The sequence below is a fragment of the Salvelinus alpinus genome, chromosome 24 (genome assembly GCF_045679555.1).
Source record: "Salvelinus alpinus chromosome 24, SLU_Salpinus.1, whole genome shotgun sequence".
In the NCBI taxonomy this organism is placed as follows: Eukaryota; Metazoa; Chordata; class Actinopteri; order Salmoniformes; family Salmonidae; genus Salvelinus; species Salvelinus alpinus.
The window spans coordinates 16,382,814-16,400,929 of record NC_092109.1 but is presented as its reverse complement, the minus strand read 5'-3'; the positions used below and the strand labels follow the sequence as shown (position 1 = coordinate 16,400,929).

Sequence of the window (18,116 nt, the reverse complement as noted above, 5' to 3'; positions counted from 1 at the left end):
AGTAGCGATGAGCCAGGAATAGATGTCCTGTTCCTAATGGAGTCTCTTAATCAACCTAAGGTAGGAGCAGAGTCTAATTGACACAGCTGACAGTAATGTCACTCACACACTTTCCAAGACACCACATCGATTGTGTCCGGAGCAACCAAGCAGGGAAATGAACATGCACAGATACTGTCATCAGTAATATATACACACAGACTGAAAACACAGACACACACACACACACACACACACACACACACACACACACACACACACACAGACACACACTGGGGTAAGTTTGAGAGATTCAGCCCAGACTTGTGCTCTGCTACGTCTGAGTAAGTTGTTGTGGATCGATGAGGGCCCGTGCTGTGTTGGGACTACTCTGCTTTTGCGGCTGCTTGTCTGCAGTCTGGGCTTTAATGATGGACACTGGCAGAGTGGCTATCAGATTTATCCTGCTGTTCCTCAGTGTTTGAAAACACCTACACCCAGTCGGTGTCCGTGAGAACCATAGGTGTGTGTGTGTGTGCGCATATGACTGTGTGATTGTGAGTACACCGAATACATGGAAAATGTAAACGAGTCGTCACAGTGTTTGTATCACACACGAGGTCGACCGATTAATCGGAATGGGCGATTTAATTAGGGCCGATTTTCAAGTTTTCATAACAATCGGAAATCGTTAAAAAAAAAAAAAAAAATCACCTTTATTTAATCTTTATTTAACTAGGCAAGTCAGTTAAGAACACATTCTTATTTTCAATGACGGCCTAGGAACAGTGGGTTAACTGCCTTGTTCAGGGGCAGAATGACAGATTTTTTACCTTGTCCGCTCGGGGGATTCAATCTTGCACACTTACAGTTAACTAGTCCAACGCTCTAACCATCTGATTACATTGCACTCCATGAGGAGCCTGCCTGTTACGCAAATGCAGTAGAAGCCAAGGTAAGTTGCTAGCTAGCATTAAAGTTATCTTATAAAAAACAATCAATCAATCAATCATAATCACAAGTTAACTACACATGGTTGATGATATTACTAGTTTATCTAGCGTGTCCTGCGTTGCATATAATCGATGCGGTGCGTATCGTTGCTCCAATGTGTACCTAACCATAATCATCAATGCCTTTCTTAAAATCAATACACAGAAGTATATATTTTTAAACCTGCATGTTTAGTTAAAAGAAATCCAGGTTAGCAGGCAATATTAACCAGGTGAAATTGTGTCACTTCTCTTGCGTTCATTGCACGCAGAGTCAGTGTATATGCAACAGTTTGCCGCCTAATTTGCCAGAATTTTACGTAATTATGACATAATATTGAAGGTTGTGCAATGTAACAGGAATATTTAGACTTATGGATGCCATCCGTTAGATAAAATACGGAACGGTTCCGTATTTCACAGAAAGCATAAATGTCTTGTTTTCGAGATGATAGTTTCCGAAATCGACCATATTAATGACCTAAGGCTCGATTAATCGGTATTGATTAATCGGTATTGGCTTTTTTTGGTCCTCCATTAATCGGTATCGGCGTTGAAAAATCATAATCGGTCGACCTCTATCACACACCCAACTCCTTGTCTCAACGGGTGGATACCTGCACTCTGTCCGTATTAGCAAGGGCAGTGGGTTGAAATCTGGGGAATTAGACGTCATTTTCCCAGCTGTTGAACGCCTGTGTGTAGGCCTGGAGGTAGACCTATCTAGTGACGATTTCTCCGGGGGAAGATGCCTATTCTACCCACCTAACAGAAGAGAAGTTTCTCAGTTATTTTTCAGTCGTCTGTGTGAACTCCTGTGCCTGTCGGTTTCCTCCCAGTCTTAAGAAAATAGATTTACACAAGCGTTTGGGGAAATATGTACTTTTAGAGCCCTCGTTTTCATAAGTAGATATCTGTGTCCGCATCCGCGAGCTATATTGCATTTTCAATATAAATCTAGCTTTAGATCCCTGGCTCTCCCTTTAGGCATTCCACTCCATTGTTGCCTGGTTTCCCCTTCCTCTCTGTCTAAAGCAGCTCCAGTGTTAAGAAACATATCAGTGATAAAAAAATGCTTGTTTATTTCCATCTTTAGTTTGTCCTCTCTCTCTGTCAGAGGAGATGTCTCCTCTCTCTCTCTCCCCTCTCGGCCCAACATGGAGGTGGACGGCCTGTCCCACCCTAATGGCAGCAGTGAAAGATGCCCAGAGACCCACCGCCACATCTCATGACCCCCCCATTTGTCCGAGGGACTCACCGCCACTGATTTATGGTTCCTGTCTCCAAGGTTATTGCCACAGCAACAAAACCGGGAGCCGACGGTGCTGTTGGCATCTTGTCGTTGTTCCGCTGCGACAAATAAAACCCTAATTTATTTTTCCCATCAAAGCGGCCTATCAGGGTTGACTGGCAGAGAGGCTGTAATTTATGCAGACTGGGATGTGTTCATACCTATGTACCTGTATACTTTTACTGGCTGCTTTTACAGTGGAGATGTACCTTTTAAAACTCTTCTCAGGAGGAGTGTTCTCAAGCAGCCAATCCCCTGCTGGGATTTTAACCTGCGCACCTCCCTGACTGAACACTTTGACACATCTGTGAGTCGTAACTCCAGTGGTACAATTCGGGAGGTTAAAGATACTTTTTGTTTTGTCCTGTGTTTTTGCCAAAGCGTTGAACTTTCCAAGTTTTTCCAACTTATTCTCAGGGCTCCGCTTGCCTCTCTCCTCGCCCTTGCCCTTTCTGTGTTTATGTTGCAGATATCTCTCTGTGTGTATATGTGGGTTTACGGTGTAGAGGGAGAGAGATGTGCTTGTGCTGTTCAGACAGACTCCGCTGTGCGCTGCGGGCACCTTGTTCACAGTGAGTTTACAGTGACTCATGGCTTGTTTGTGAGTCCATCTAAGCGTGCAGTGAGAGTGACCGCGAGACTGAGAAGCTCAAAGGATTCTCACAAAAAAAGGGCGAAGAAGTGGGAAAAAAACTCTTCCTCAATAGAGCTACAGTGCCATGAAAAAGTATTTGCCCCCTTTCTGATTTAATCAGTTTTTGATACCGAATGGTATCAGATCTTCAACCAAAACCTAATATTAGATAAAGGGAACCTGAGTGAACAAATAACACAACAATTACATACTTTTTACATTTATTTCATAAACAAAGTTATGCAACACCCAATGCCACTGTGTGAAAAAGGAATTGCCCCCTGTCGTGTCTTGGCTTACATTAATGTGATGATGATTGTTTAATCAAATCGATTAACTATGTTTAATTATTACGATTAAATTATGCATGTAACAATTAAGCAATCTTGGGGCTCCACGGAAAAAGTGTATTTAACGAGTTACCGTTTTCCGAATTAACTCTTAAAGATACAAATATCTCTTACATTTCAGTCATCAATCAGTCATTAATGAATTGTAATTTACCTTCTATCAGTCTCATTCTGAATGTCGCAAAATCCTTGGATATCTGCACAAATGCATAAATGATGAATCGGCGATATACAAATTGGCTTAATTATTTATTAACTAACTAAATAATCACACAGAATTACATAAACACACAAACAGTATAGTTATTGGTTACTAACACAATGCAATGAAAGTCCCTAGTAGACTAAACCGATATGATGGCTTGTTACACCAAATGAAAAGGGAAGGGCATGTAAGAAAGAGCGGGAGAAAAGACAAAGGACTTCACTATCGTACACACAGATGATAACTATGCTCAGTGAAATGCGAATACTTTGCACATGGATGGCCGCTCATTTGAAAATAATTGCAATGTATACTGTATATTTACAATTGTATGCCTTTGTTGTCTCGCTGTTGAAATCACGGTCCGTCTGGGGGGGTAATTCGACAGAAAATCTCTGGTTTGTCCGCCAGACATCAAATTATTTCGTAGTTGTAGCTTCAGGGTGTCTGTTAGAATGGATCTTTCAGAGGAAGTGTTCGTTAGAATAGAGTGGTGGGAGGAAATTGTTCTTCGTCTCGTCTTCGGTCGAGTTTACTAGACTATTTTACATATACAGCTGTAGACTGTGAATGTGTAGTCTTGTAGAGATCTTCTTCTTCTCTGTTGAAAGTTTCAGCGTTTCTAGCCATTCTTTACCTTTCAGCTAATGCTGTCGGTCTCGTTGGCCTATAGAGTGGTAACCATTTCAGAGTGGGGACACACGTTCTCTGGTTTTTAGTTTTGTAGATTTCTTGACCATTCGTGACTTCCCGTCCACCTGCTAGGTCTAATGTACATTTTTGTCAGAAGTGGGTTTTATGCACTCTGGGGAAAAGGGGTGTTCCGTGACGCCGACGTAATGTCTGTGCTCACGATGGTGTGGCCACTGACTTGGTTAAGACTTCATATGAAAAACAATTCTCTCATTTAGAAGGCTAAAATCACATAACATCTTCTCACAAATAGTGTCATATTTAATCATATAACTTCCACAGCATATGTGTGTGTGACCCTGACAACTGGGAATATCTACATTCAGAGATAGTTATCTTGTTCTCCTGTCCTTAGTTATATCATAAATTGGTAATGAATCCGCCATTATTGTTCTTTAAGTACCCAAAAAGACCCTTCCAACTGGTTGGAATACAGAAATATTGTTTCATTATTTGTTTTGATGTTACCGTACTGTCGGGAGGAATCTCCTTGTAACAGAGGTTTCTTTCCTTTCAATCCTGCCAACCAACCCTAAGGCAGAGTTTCTACACAGTATTTACGACCGGTCATAAAACTGAGAGAGGGTGGGGGGAAGGAAAATCTGGCGCCTATGATCCTCACCCAACAGGCCAAGTGATGACACCCCTTACACTCAATAGCTGGTTGTGCCACCTTTAGCTGCAATGACTCCACCAAAACTCTTCCTGTAGTTGTTGATCAGTCTCTCACAACGGAGGAATTTTGGCCCACTCTTCTAACCAACAATGCCGTTTTAAGACAAGTGTTAAGTAAAAAAAATAACAAATAATTAAAGAGCAGCAGTAAAATAACAGTAGCGAGGCTATATACAGGGGGTACCGGTACAGAGTCAAATGTGCGGGGGCACAGGTTAGTCGAGGTAATTGAAGTAATATGTACATGTAGGTAGAGTTAAATTGACTATGCATAGATAATAAACAGAGAGTAGCAGCAGCCTAAAAGAGGGAGGGGGGGGGGGGTCAATGCAAATAGTCTGGGTAGCCATTTGATTAGCTGTTCAGGAGTCTTATGGCTTGGGGGTAGAAGCTGTTAAGAAGCCTTTTGGACCTAGACTTGGCGTTCTGGTACCGCTTGCTGTGCGGTAGCAGAGAGAACAGTCTATGACTAGGGTGGCTGGAATCTTTGACAATTTTTAGGGCCTTCCTCTGACACCGCCTGGTATAGAGGTCCTGGATGGCAGGAAGCTTGGCCCCAGTGATGTACTGGGCCGTAAGCACTACCCTCTGTAGTGCCTTGCCGTCGGAGGCCGAGCCGTTGCCATACCAGGCTTATCAGCTTCAGCTCACAGACGGATGGCCTGACATTCTCCTGTAGAATTCTCTGATACAGAGCTGAATTCATGGTTCTTTCTATTAAGGCAAGTCGTCCAGGTCCTGAGGCAGCAAAGCATCCCACTACCATCACCATGCTTGACCGTTGGTATAAGGTTCTTACTCTGGAATGCAGTGTTTGGTTCTCCTCAGGCATAAAAAGGACCCATGTTGTTCAAAAAGTTATACCTTTGACTCATCTGTCTATAGAACATTTTTCCAAGAGTATTGGTGATCATCCAGGTGCTTCCAAGTACTTTTTGGCAAACTTGAGTCTACTTTTTGGACAAGATGGGTCCCATTATGCCTGCCGAAGACCAGGACTTGAAATGAGTAGTTCATGCTTGAAAACCCACAAATGTCGCTAAGTTAAAGCAGTTCTGCATGGAAGAGTAGGCCAAAATTCCTCCACAGCCATGTGAGAGACTGATCAACAACTACAGGAAGCATTTGGTTGCAGTCATTGCAGCTAAAGGTGGCACAACCAGTTATTGAGTGTAAGGGGGCAATTACTTTTTCACACAGGGGAATTGGGTGTTGCATAACTTAATTAAATAAATTAATATATATATATTTTGGGGTTGTTTGTAAACTCAGGTTCCCTTTATATAATATTAGGTTTTGGTTGAAGATCTGATAACATCCGGTATCAAATATATGCAAATATTGAGAAAATCAGAAAGGGGTCAAATGCTTTTTCATGGCAATGAATGTCCCCCCCAAAAAGCACTATCTGGTTAGGGAAAAGCAGTAAAAAAAGAATAATGTAAAAGCCCCGTTTGGCATATTCTCCGCAGGGTAACGCCGTGACAAGCGACACTAGGCCACTTCAAAGTGTAAATAAGATACAAAGAAAGTGTTTGAGGTTGGGAGTGTCCTTCCACAGTGGAAATGCTGTTTGTCAGCTCTCTTATGTGTGCCCAATGGGTGACGTCCTTGCTTGGGGACGCTAACAGTCACCTGTTCAGCCAGGTGGCGCCAGGAGGAGTCCTGTCATGCCGTGTCTTCTCTGTCACTCTGGCCAGCTGTGATGGGGGTGTTGAAGGACGTCTTCAGTCTGGGCAGGACAGAAGGGCTAGGTAGTATTGATGAGGATAAGTTGTGTTCAGGCTACAGGAGTTTGTTGAACTGCTGTTGTGTTTAATCAGGTGTCTCTGTAATAGTTTGAAACCACTGGATGCTTTGTGCATGTGAGGTAAAGCGATCTGAGCTTACGGTACTGTGACTCCACTAGAAGTACAAGTATTGTTTTCTTTTGCTTTAACGACGTCATAGACTTTGCATCAGTAGCTCAGTGAATGACGAACACCACATCTCTTATAGTAGCTGTTCGAGAACACTGTAATGGCACTAACAACCCTTTCTCCTCGCCAGTGGAACAAATGGTAATCGTTGTTGTTTCACAGAGATGTCCTTAGTGCCAGTCGCTCCTTTGTGAGGGGTTGCTGCTAAGTGTGTCGTCTAGTCAAGTATGTACAGTTGAAGTCAGAAGTTTACATACACCTTAGCCAAATACATCTAAACTCAGTTTTTCACAATTCCTGACATTTAATCCTTGTTAAAATTAGTTAGGATCACCTCTTTATTTTAAGAATAATAGTAGAGAGAATCATTTATTTCAACTTTCATTTCTTTCATCACATTCCCAGTGTGTCAGAAGTTTACATACACTCAATTAGTATTTGGTAGCATTGCCTTTAAATTGTTTAACTTGGGTCAAACGTTTCGGGTAGCCTTCCACAAGCTTCCCACAATAAGTTGGGTGAATTTTGGCCCATTCCTCCTGACAGAGCTGGGGTAACTGAGTGAGGATTGTAGGCTTCCTTGCTCGCACACACTTTTTTCAGTTCTGCCCACAAATTTTCTATAGGATTGAGGTCAGGGATTTGTGATGGCCACTCCAATACCTTGACTTTGTCCTTAAGCCATTTTGCCACAACTTTGGAAGTATGCTTGTGTTCATTGTCCATTTGGAAGACCCATTTAAGACCAAGCTTTAACTTCCTGACTGATGTCTTGAGATGTTGTTTCAATATATCCAGATAATTTTCCTTTCTCATGATGCCATCTATTTGGTGAAGTGCACCAGTACCTCCTGCAGTAAAGCACCCCCACAACAAGAACCTGCCACCCCCGTGCTTCACGATTGGGATGTTCTTTGGCTTGCAAGCCTCCCCCTTTTTCCTCCAAACATAACGATGGTCATTTTGGACAAACAGTTCTATTTTTGTTTCATCAGACCAGAGGACAATTCTCCAAAAAGTATGATCTTTGTCCCTATGTGCAGTTGTAAACCGTTGTCTGGCTTTTTTATGGCGGTTTTGGAGCAGTGGCTTCTTCCTTGCTGAGTGGCCTTTCAGGTTATGTCGATATAGGACTCGTTTTACTGTGGATATAAATACTTTTGTAACTTTCCTCCAGCATCTTCACGGGGTCTTTTGTTCTGGAATTGATTTGCACTTTTTGCACCACAGTACATTCATCTCTAGGAGACAGAACGCGTCTCCTTCCTGAGCGGTATGCCGGCTGAGTGGTCCCATGGTGTTTATACTTGCGTACTATTGTTTGTACAGATGAACGGGGTACCTTTAGGCGCTTGGAAATTGCTCCCAAGGATGAACCAGACTTGTGAAGGTCCACAATTTTTTTTCTGAGGTTTTGGCTGATTTCTTTTGGTTTTCCCATGATGTCAAGCAAAGAGGCACTGAGTTTGAAGGTAGGACTTGAAATACATCCACAGGTACACCTCCAAATGACTCAAATGATGTCAATTAGCCTATCAGAAGATTCTAAAGCCATTACATAATTTTCTGGAATTTTCCAAGCTGTTTAAAGGCACAATGAACTTAGTGTATGTACTTAGTGTATGGTTGAAAAACGTGTGTTAATGACTCCAAGCTAAGTGTATGTAAACTTCCGACTTCAACTGTATATGTGTGTATTGTGTCTCATGCATGTTGTGTGTTTTGGCGGTGAAGCTGGTTTAGTGTTCCATTATGAAGCCGCGGCACGGAGAGTCAACTGTCGGTAGGGTTCGGCAGAAGGAGCACTATCGATCGGCACACAGAAAGATATCACATTTATTTTGTGAGGCTTGCATTTCATCTGGGGTTAGGGCTGTGACGGGAGCCCATCAGGAACACAGCGAAATACTGACCAGCTTTAGCAAGGGGCTGCCAGAGAAAATAATAGAGGAGGACAAAGAAAGAGATTAGGAAAGGAGGTGAAAGAGAAACATTTGAGTCATATTTTTAGGAAGAGGTAAGGATGCGGTTTTTAAATAATTTCACTATTCGAATAGTATCATTCATTTTTGTCTGATAGCCTGATATTCTAAAAACATGTTTTTTTCTCAGAATGTACAGTTTTAACCTGAGCACTGCTGCGCGGGGTTTAGAGACTGACGCTCTATTGCTGCAGCTGCGGATGGGCCAGTTTGTAACGTATGAGATGGGAGAGAGCAGACGGAGGAAAAGCGACACGCTAAGGCAACTCTGCTATAGCCTAGACTAGCTAACTTGTAGCAGGCACGTTATTTATAATCCCATATAACAGTGCCCGTCTTGACTCGAGTAGCCTAGAGAAGCTAGATAGGCTCATTGAGGCCTCATGCTGCTCTTTCTCCCCAATAAGCTGCTGTTTAATCTGTTTTTAAAGGTAATTTTACTGAACCACTCTCCATTGTCTTCGGTTCATCCTTGACCCATATACACTACATGACCAAAAGTCATGGGCATTAAATTGTAGTTGGTTCCCCCTCTGCTGCTATACCAGCCTCCAATCTTCTGGGCTTTCCACTAGATGGAACATTGCTGCGGGGACTTGCTTCCAATCAGGCACAAGAGCATTAGTGAGGTCGGGGCACTGATGCTGGGCGGTTAGGCCTGGCTCGCAGTCGGCGTTCCAATTAATTCCAAAGGTGTTCGATGGGGTTGAGATCAGGGCTCTGTGCAAACTCTGTGATATGTTAAAAGCAGAGTTTAGTTCAGACTTTCTAGTATATTACTGCATTAATGATTATCTGTCAAATGAGACAAGTGATCCTAAAACATTAGCAAAGCTACAGTGAACCTTATGATAAATAAACATTTTATGGATAATTGTCCTAGAACCAGACGTTTTGGTGAGTCATGTCAACTTCTGCTCCCTGTTGAGTGGCGTAAGTAGGATGCCAGACTCTCACTCCTGCCCCTGTCCCAGAGAACATGCTCTGTTCTTAGATAACCCAGCTTATGTCCCCCCCTTCTCTCCTCCTCTGTGGATGGATATCCCTGTCCGTAACGTAATGCCCTGTTAAAGACCAGATCCTGCTGCAAGTTTAGCACGGATTGAACAGACTTGAACAAATTACACATTTTTTTTAAACATACCTTTAGACTAGAGGTCGACCGATTTATGATTTTTCAACGCCGATACCGATTATTGGAGGACCAAAAAAAAGCCGATGCCGATTAAAAAATAAAATTTAAAAATGTATTTGTAATAATGACAATTACAACAATACTGAATGAACACTTATTTTAACTTAATATAATACATCAATAAAATTTATTTAGCCTCAAATAAAATGAAATATGTCCAATTTGGTTTAAATAATGCAAAAACAAAGTGTTGGAGAAGAAAGTAAAAGTGCAATATGTGTCATGTAAAAAAGCTAACATTTAAGTTCCTTGCTCAGAACATGAGAACATTCGAAAGCTGGTGGTTCCTTTTAACATGAGTCTTCAATATTCCCAGGGTAAGAAGTTTTAGGTTGTAGTTATTATAGGAATTCTAGGACTATTTCTCTCTATACGATTTGTATTTCATATACCTTTGACTATTGGATGTTCTTATAGGCACTTTAGTATTGCCAGTGTAACAGTATAGCTTCCGTCCCTCTCCTCGCCCCTACCTGAGCTCGAACCAGGAACACATCGACAACAGCCACCCTCGAAGCAGCGTTACCCATCGCTCCACAAAAGAGCAAGGGGAACAACCTCTCCAAGTCTCAGAGCGAGTGACGTTTGAAGCGCTATTAGCGCGCACCCCGCTAACTAGCTAGCCATTTCACATCGGTTACACCAGCCTAATCTCGGGAGTTGATAGGCTTGAAGTCATAAACAGCTCAATGCTTGAAGCACAGCGATGAGCTGCTGGCAAAACGCACGAAAGTGCTGTTTGAATGAATGCTTACGAGCCTGCTGGTGCCTACCATCGCTCAGTCAGACTGCTCTATCAAATCATAGACTTAATTATAACATAATAACACACAGAAATACGAGCCTTAGTTTCCGGATTCTACCATATTAATGACCTATCATCTCAAAAACAGTGAAATACGGAACCGTTCCGTATTTTAACTAACGGGTGGCATCCATAAGTCTAAATATTCCTGTTACATTGCACATCCTTCAATATTATGTCATAATTACGTAAAATTCTTGCAAATTAGGCGGCACAAACTGTTGCATATACACTGACTCTGCGTGCAATGAATGCAAGAGAAGTGACACAATTTCACCTGGTTAATATTGCCTGCTAACCTGGATTTCTTTTAGCAAAATATGCAGGTTTAAAAATATATACTTCTGTGTATTGATTTTAAGAAAGGTATTGATGTTTATGGTTAGGTACAGTCGTGCAACGATTGTGCTTTTTTCGCAAATGCGCTTTTGTACCCCCCGTTTTGTGAAGTTGGCTGTCTTTGTTAGGAAGAAATAGTCTTCACAGAGTTCGCAACGAGCCAGGTTAGCAGGCAATATTAACTAAATATGCAGGTTTAAAAATATATACTTGTGTATTGATTTTAAGAAAGGCATTGATGTTTATGGTTAGGTACACATTGGAGCAAGACAGTCCTTTTTCGTGAATACGCACCGCATCGATTATATGCAACGCAGGACACGCTAGATAAACTAGTAATATCATCAACCATGTGTAGTTAACTAGTGATTATGATTGATTGATTGTTTTTTATAAGATAGGTTTAATGCTAGCTAGCAACTTACCTTGGCTTCTTACTGCATTCGCTTAACAGGTAGTCTCCTCGTGGAGTGCAATGTAATCAGGTGGTTAGAGTGTTGGGCTAATAACCGAAAGGTTGCAAGATTGAATCCCCGAGCTGACAAGGTAAAAATCTGTAATTCTGCCCCTGAACAAGGCAGTTAACCCACCGTTCCTAGGCCGTCATTGAAAATAAGAATGTGTTCTTAACTGACTTGCCTAGTTAAATAAAGGATAAATAAAAAAAATACAGATTTTCGATTGTTATGAAAACTTGAAATCGGCCCTAATTAATCGGCCATTCCGATTAATCGGTCGACCTCTACTTTAGACACCAGTACCTAAACCTTCTATTCTCCATCCATCCGCCTACCATCCTGCCAGCACTTCGGCCAAACGAGAAACGCCAGATCCAGATGTCCAAGACTCCTAGTTTCTAATCAGGAAACTAAGAAGTTCCTGGACAGCATTAGCCAGAGACACCTGACCGAACTCTTCTCTTCATCTGAGTGTTTTATTGTACTCTGCTGTGAGAATTAGATTTTATGATTGAATAGAGCACTAATGAAAGCGTGCAGAAAGAAACCAGGAAGCAGCAGAAGGAGAAAAAAACAAGAAATCAAGAGAGAAATGACACAGGCCTATTTTCTGTTTGTCGTTTTTTTGTTCTCTCTCTTGTTCTCTTCTCTGCGTAACACAATTGGAGGGAAAGTTGCAAGTAAGTGAGGGATCGATAGTGCCGCAGGAAATGAGGCTATCAGAGACTGTTTGGAGCTTTCAATCAAAAGCCCTGCCTCTGCTCACTTTATTTAGTTTAAAAATAAATTCAAGGCAGGAATTTTAAGAGGGCTCCCTGCTCGTTCCATGGACAGGGATTAGTTATCTTGGTAGAACACTGAGTGTGACCTCGGCAAAACAGTACTCTCGCATAGGGACGATTTGCCATGGGAGGGAGGGCCCAGATGTTGGGGCCCCTCCCCCCAAAAGCTGATTTTACTGCGTATGCTGAAATGTAGCTATCACTGACTTTGCTCTACTCTCATCCATATTGTGGTGTTATTAGAGTTTGAGGCTGGGGGGAAGCACCTTGCAAGCCTTGTTAGCTATTTACTCAGATGTGCTGAAGCTGCCCGACACACAGAGGGCATCTCCCCCAAATGCTGTGGTATTTACTGAAAATGTATATTTGTTTAGGCTACATTTTTATCCAATTTGAATCCCAAATTGTGACAGATCAGGCTTTTAGTCAGTCTGTTTTCTCAAATGAATTCAGATTTTGCAAACAGACCATGTGTGCTGATCAAAGTCGTATTTTCTGGTCCTACTTTTCACCTTGAATGTACTCCGTCTAATTAAGGAGTGGGTGCGTGTGCGTCCTAGCCAGCTGGCCACGGTGCGCTCTGTGCTCTCTGATGAATTGAGTCATAAATCGTTCAGCGGACGGCCACATCTCCCACTCTCCTACCCTTTGCTTGTATTGATTTATTTATAGAATCAATTCCAAGCAACAGGTTCATGAATATTGATGCCTTTCAATCTAATCTCGTAATTGATTGAGTTTGATACATTCTAATTCAAACACACACACACACTTTCGTTAAATACTGTGTGTGTCTACTTATGTGACGATGTTTCGGTAGAAGCATGTATACGCAGATGTGTACCTGCCTGTGTTCGTAAGTGTGTGTGTGTGTGTGCGTGCGTCTCTCTCCCTCTCTCTCCCTTTCTCTCTGCCTCTCTCCCTCCTTGCCCAGCAGCCCTAGTCACTTCTGTCAAGAGCTGCTGTGATGTGAGCTGCTGTGAGGGGTAGCTTTCTAAATGATTGGGCTCTTTGTCTCTGTGCTGACATGCTCTGTTCAAAGGAAGGGCTTCTCTCCTGGGAGCCCTGTCTCTCTCCAGCAGGTAGCTCAGATTCTTTAAAGGGCCAGCCAGAGCCCGGCAGGGCTAATTGACGTGATTAGAGACAAAACCAGGGTGGAGAGGTGAACCGCAGACACCGCTTTGCTACTCCCCCTTTATTCCTCTCACGTGCTCACTTGCTCTCCTTCTGTCTCTTTCCTTCTGTCTCTCTCCTGGTCTCGCCTTCTCTCGCTCTCTCTCCTGGCTACAGTGGCTCTCTGTTGGCATGTGTGTATCTGTGTGTACTCGGGCTCTATGTGGAGTGGTATGAAGGGGATCATTGGATGTTTTATATTGATATTTTAATATTTGCCTGGCCTGGCCCGTAGTCCCCCACTTTCCAGGCATTCCAGGGATAAAGGGTGCTTTTTTAAGAGAGCCTGTCAGGTGGACAAAAGCACCCAATCTGGTGGCTCATTTGCCCAAATAAAAGGGTTAATGATTTCCCCGCTTGGCCATATAACTTACACGTAATTGCACATTAAAGTTTTGGGGGAAATTGTGAAAGCTTGCCAGCCCGCCCGTTTCTCTTTCTAATTGGCTTTCAAGCTAAATTTTGATTATGGCTTCTGTGATTGCCCCAGCAGATAAAGGATCAATGCTTGTGCCATTTGAGGTCTGTAACCCATTAAGACAGCCCTGTATGGAGGGAGGGGACGTGAGATTGAGACTACATTTTACATTTTTTTACATTTTAGTCATTTAGCAGACGCTCTTATCCAGAGCGACTTACAGTAGAGTGCATACATTTTATTACATTTTTTTTTTACATACTGAGACAAGGATATCCCTACCAGCCAAACCCTCCCTAACCCGGACGACGCTATGCCAATTGTGCGTCGCACCACGGACCTCCCGGTTGCGGCCGGCTGCGACAGAGCCTGGGCGCGAACCCAGCCCAGCCTGGGCGCGAACCCAGAGACTCTGGTGGCGCAGCTAGCACTGCGATGCAGTGCCCTAGACCACTGCGCCACCCGGGAGACTAGAGGTCAACCGATTCATCTGTTATTTCGTTTTCAAAAAATGAGAGTGATTTGTAATCTGAATCAAGGCCAAAATAATATTTGTAAAGGCCCAAACATTTATTTCTGTTTTAAGAGGGAGCGAAACGCGGGACCAATTGTGCGCCGCCCTATGGGACTCCCAATCACGGTCGGATGTGATACAGTTGAAGTCGGATGTTTACATACACTTAGGTTGGAGTCATTAAAACTCGTTTTCAACCACTCCACAAATTTCTTGTTAACAAACTGTAGTTTTGGCAAGTCGGTTAGGACATCTACTTTGTGCATGACACAAGTCATTTTTCCAACAATTGTTTACAGACAGATTATTTCACTGTATCACACTTCCAGTGGGTCAGAAGTTTACATACACTAAGTTGACTGTGCCTCTAAACAGCTTGGAAAATTCCAAGAAATTATGTCATGGCTTTATAAGCTATTGATAGGCTAATTGACATTATTTTAGTCAATTGGAGGTGTACCTGTGGATGTATTTCAAGGCCTACCTTCAAACTCCGTGCCTCTTTGCTTGACATCATGGGAAAGTCAAAAGAAATCAGCCAAGATCTCAGGAAAAACAAAATGTAGACCACAAGTCTGGTTCATCCTTGGGAGCAATTTCTGAAGGTACCACGTTCATCTGTACAAACAATAGTACGCAAGTTTAAACTCCATGGGACCACACAGCTGTCATACCGCTTAGGAAGGAGACGCTTTCTGTCTCCTAGAGATGAGCGTACTTTGGTGCAAAAAGTGCAAATCAATCCCAGAACAACAGCAAAGGACCTTGTGAAGATGCTGGAGGAAACGGGTACAAAGTATCTATATCCACAGTTAAACAAGTCCTATATCGACATAACCTGAAAGGCCGCTCAGCAAGGAAGAAGCTACTGCTCCAAAACCGCCATGAAATAGCCAGACAACGGTTTGCAACTGCACATGGGGACAAAGATCATACTTTTTGGAGAAATGTCCTCTGGTCTGATGAAACAAAAATAGAACTGTTTGGCCATAATGACCATCGTTATGTTTAGGGAAAAAAGGGGAGGCTTGGAAGCCGAAGAACTCCATCCCAACCGTGAAGCACGGGGGTGGCGGCAGCATGTTGTGGGGGTGCTTTGCTGCAGGAGGGACTGGTGCACTTCACCAAATAGATTGCATCATGAGGCAGGAAAATTATGTGGATATATTGAAGCAACATCTCAAGACATCAGTCAGGAAGTTAAAGCCTGGCCGCAAATGGGTCTTCCAAATGGACAATGACCCCAAGTATACTTCCAAAGTTGTGGCAAAATGACTTAAGGACAACAAAGTCAAGGTATTGAAGTGGCCATCACAAAGCCCTGACCTCAATCCTATAGACAATTTGTGGGCAGAACTTAAAACGAATGTGCGAGTAAAGAGACCTACAAACCTGACTAAGTTACCCCAGCTCTGTCAGGAGGAATGGGCCAAAATTCACCCAACTTATTGTGGGAGGCTTGTGGAAGGCTACCTGAAACGTTTGACCCAAGTTAAACAATTTAAAGGCAATGCTACCAAATACTAATTGAGTGTATGTAAACTTCTGACCCACTGGGAATGTGAGAAATAAAATCTGAAATAAATCATTCTCTCTACTATTATTCTGACATTTCACATTCTTAAAATAAAGTGGTGATCCTAACTGACCTAAGACAGGGAATTTTCCCCAGGATTAAATGTCAGGAATTGTGAAAAACTGAGTTTATATATATTTGGCTAAGGTGTATGTAAACATCCGACTTCAACTGTACATAATAATAACAATAATAATAATACTTAGAACCTAACTTAGAAATACATTTGACAATAGAATTCTCCCCCTACCCTCGTCTAGGCAAGTCTATTGTCCAGCTACCTGCTAATAGCCATAATGGCGCTGTACAACGTGACCGTGTGTGTTTCAAAGAGTATTTTCCTGTAAGCAACCATTTGTTTACCTACATTAGACAACTTTATTCCAATATTTCTGTAATTCAGTCATATTTATTCCCATGGTAATTCGTTATGGATCCATAACTAAATAATCATTTGCATTTTGAGAGTATTTCTATCATAATTTTATTAATGAAAGCATGAAGATGTTGATGAAGAAATACTGTTCCGCTGTTTTGTGTTAGAAATGTAACACTTCAGAGTACTTAAGCATGGAATACATTGCAGGTAGGGTGATGTTCACATCTACAGTAGCCGGGCTATAAAGAGTCTATTGTCCTGCTAATCGGGCTACAAGTGTTTGAAAACCTGTTTTCAAAATGCCAGCAGCTGTCCATCACTATTGTAAATAAAAACATAGCGTCTTGTTTACATCTTGTTTACATTCTTTGTAACCACAATGTCACAAATAATTTGTATCTACCTTTCCAATTACTTTTAGAGTTTGGGATTAATTAGATTTATAGTATGGTGTTTATATATTTTTTTTAAACGAAAAACCCTCTGGGTTTCCATTAGGATGGAACGGAAAATATGGCGCTGTACAACGAGGCGTTCGGGAGTAGGCTACATAGTACTGGGCTATTTAGAGGGAGGAGTAGGCTGTCCTTGTAAATAATAATTTGTTCTTAACTGATTTGCCTAGTTAGATATAGGTTACACTAAGAGCATTAATTTATATACCATAATTTTAATCTAACCAATACCCAAACAGAGATTCAGTCAAAAATAAAAATCTCATTGATTTATCAAGACCAGTCCCCATGCTTGTCTCAGAGCAGCGCAAAACAGTGCTAAAATAGTTGTAGACTATTGCGTCAACTTCAATATGCTCTTTTAACAGCACATTACTCAACACTATTGAGACTCATGTCACCTACGGTAGGCCTACAGTATATCGAAAAATATGATGTGACTCTCCGCAAATAATTACATATAGAGGTTTGGATGATTCTAAATTAAAACCAAAAGCCGACACATAGGTCTCCTGGTGGTGTCCTGCACGGGTATCTGTAGCAACGCATTTTGAATTGCGATGTGGTGACTTAGACAGCTGCACCACTGGGGAGGCCCCATCCACAAATATCAAAATACAGAGAGGTGTTGGTAAAGGTATATTGTCCTGCTAATAGCCCTATTATAATACTGTACATTGTGTCCAGGTCAGGAAAACCAAAACATTTCTTTATTAAACACTATCAGAAAGAATGTTAGTACTCATTTATTTTGATCCAAAGCCATGAATGAGTGAGGCACTCAACTTTATGTAGGTGCTGCTAAAAAAATGAAAGTGACTGATTGTAATCTGAATAAAGGCCAAAATAATATTTGTAGAAGCCAAAACATTTTATTTCTGTTTTTAGAGGGAGCGAAACGCTGGGCCAATTGTGCGCCGCCCTATGGGACTCCCGATCACGGTCGGATGTGATACATAATAATGGTAATACTTAACCTAGAACCTAACTTAGAAATACATTTGACGATAGAATTACCCTCCTTCTAGGCAGGTCGATTGTCCAGCTACCTGCTAGAACAGTGGGAACGTTTCCCTAGGCAGTGCCATTATTAGTGCATTGCCCCTTAGTGTTGCTCTGTGCTACCCAGTGTGGCGGGGTGGGGGTCCACCCCTCCTCCTCCCTTCCCATTGGCTAGGTCTGTCTTCTGTGCGCGGCTCTGCGGCCCATCTCGTGCCTTGAACCTTACGCGCTTTCACTGGATACAGCTGGAGAACTGCAAGGCAATTCCATTATATATTGTCCTGCTAATAACAGGGTTAA

The 18,116-nt window shown here is 42.2% G+C and overlaps 1 protein-coding gene across 3 annotated transcripts in view; it reads left to right on the top strand.

The window, feature by feature from the left end:
* LOC139551757 (splicing factor, suppressor of white-apricot homolog) overlaps nt 1-18,116 on the top strand; it is a 127,223-nt gene that overhangs the window by 86,216 nt on the left and 22,891 nt on the right. The window lies entirely within an intron of this gene.